Source organism: Citrus clementina, unplaced genomic scaffold (genome assembly GCF_000493195.1).
Source record: "Citrus clementina cultivar Clemenules unplaced genomic scaffold, Citrus_clementina_v1.0 scaffold_7, whole genome shotgun sequence".
Taxonomy (NCBI): Eukaryota; Viridiplantae; Streptophyta; class Magnoliopsida; order Sapindales; family Rutaceae; genus Citrus; species Citrus x clementina.
The window spans coordinates 2781421-2783884 of record NW_006262075.1 but is presented as its reverse complement, the minus strand read 5'-3'; positions in this window follow the sequence as shown (position 1 = coordinate 2783884).

Here is a 2464-nt window from a genome sequence, read left to right as displayed (position 1 = left end):
TGTGTATGAAATAGGATACAGGGGTAAATTAATGGTGTGTGAAATTCCCAAAAAAATATATATATATTGTGGTAGTAGGATTTGTTGAAGTAATACTCTGTAACAGCAATAGTCAACAAATGAATTTCAACGTTAAAAGAAGAATGACATTTTCGCCCCTCATAAAAATTACTTTTATCATTTGTTTAATTACAAATATTTAAGAATTATTTCTTTTTTGGAGTTACAGCATTCAAAAAAAAATCCAATGATGGTATACATGACTTTTTAACACACAAATTGATATTAGACAAAATTTAATTCTCAAACAAATTAAATTTAGTCAATTTATATGTTAAAAAAACACATTTACTAGGAATATATGAGCATAAGCTTGAACGCATGCATGAAAATTTTATGAATAATGTCATGACATTAATTTTCATTTTAAAATTTTGACGGTGAATGATGTCATGTCATATGTCATTCGTCAAGCAAATTACGAAATTTTTTCATGAATTTCATTTTGATTGATAATTTTACTTCATCATTCACTTGAAGAATGCAATATTTGAGGCAAACATTTTAGAACAAAATTTGAAATATGAAGCATGCATTATTCAATTTTTTTTGGAGACACTGCTTAAGTCCAAGGGGCAGACGTGGGTCTTACTATTAGCTAGTGTTGAAACAATAAGCTTGCCGATTATCGTGTGATCATTCCTTCGAAACTTTGTTGGATCGGAGCTTGTGGTTGTGGGATTAAGCTTTCAATTGGTCGATGAGAATACGACAATGCTATGCTTCATTTTATATTTGCCGCCCCACACTCGTCACCCACCAAGCTTAATCGGAGAAATTAAAGAAAATGGAGAAGGACCATAAGGCGCAGTTTGTTCTAGTACATGGTACTTGCTTTGCCGTTGATGGAGTTCATCATGGCTTCTCTACCACAAGAGGAGCCAGCGATGTTTTAGTGGGTCACAGTTATTTATGGTGGTCTCGGAGTTTCATTAGCCATGGAGAGCTTCCCGGACAAAATTTTAGTAGCTGTTCATGCCTAATTTAATATCCCCTGGCAACTCTAGCACAAGAAGTAATCAATATTAATTACATTGTATTAATGTATCTCTTAAACATTAATCATGCGTGTTTCACATGCAAATAGCTAGCTAGCTGTCTGTTTCATTTGTTGGGTGCATTCACGAAACAGTTCTTCAAATTGAAATCAATGGATACTGTACCAGACTTCAAGTTCTCATTTGATCATGGAAGAGATGACCCACCAACTTCTGCTATTTTTTGGCGCCGTTGCACCCAAAAGAGGTCAAGCATGATTAACATTAATTATTACTATTATTATATTATGGCTAAATTCTGTCATAATGGATGCAGCCCTTGGAATTAGCCAAGATGCTGTTAAGACCAAGTCATGAGCTGCTTTTAGCTAATGATAAGCTTTTCGAGGAAGATTTTCAGACATGGTTTATTGAGATATTACCCAACCAAAGATGTGAAGCTTATTCAAGGATCTGATTTTGATCACATGGTTATGCTTCCAAAGCTTCAAGAGCTTCATAAATGCCTACTGGAAATTGCTCAATCATTTAGTTAAACTGGTCCTCCCCCGCGCCACCCCCATCTTTTTCTTTTCTTTTTTAAAAAATTTTGGATCCAGTTAAACATGTCTTTCAATAAAAGCAATAATTTGTGAATATTCGCTTTCAATCAGATTTGTAATAATCTTATCATTCACTTTATATGGAAAACACTAGAGAGACGCACCTCATATGTCACAACACTTAACATTTAAAAATTAATTGGCATATAATTTTGTGCGATAAGGAGTAATATCCAATAATTCGTATTTTAAACGCTAAACATTAATAGATGTTTTACTGTCCTAGATGTGGTAAAAATATCCGTTCGGTCCGGACCCGGACCGTACCCAGGCGTTGTGGTTCAGGTATTACCTGGTTTGGGTATGAAGCCGGGTCGGTCTTGAGCATCACTTGATAAACCCGGAACCCGGATTTTATTAAAAAAAATTATAAAATGTATATTATTTTAAATATTTATATTTATTTGACTCATTTATTATACATATATAAAGTTTTAAACACTTAAAGTTTATATTTTCATGTCAAATTTTATTGAAATAAATTTAAAACTTATAAATTACCAAAAAAATAAAAAAATATATACACATATAATATTAAAAAAATATAAAATTCGGGTACCCAGATTAAAACCTGGCCCGGACCCAGACCCAGACCCGGACTGGTTGCATCCGGGCAGGGTCCGGTCATTGTAATACCCGGACCCGGTCCGGGGTTTTGCCATCCCTAACTGTCCTATTCAGCTTGTTGTCAACTTTGAAATTTTTTAAATATTGTTATAGTGTAAAATCAATCAAATTTTCTTTTCACCCGTATAATTAAGGTTTAAATTCTTGACCTCTTATTTCCACACAAGAGATTTTACT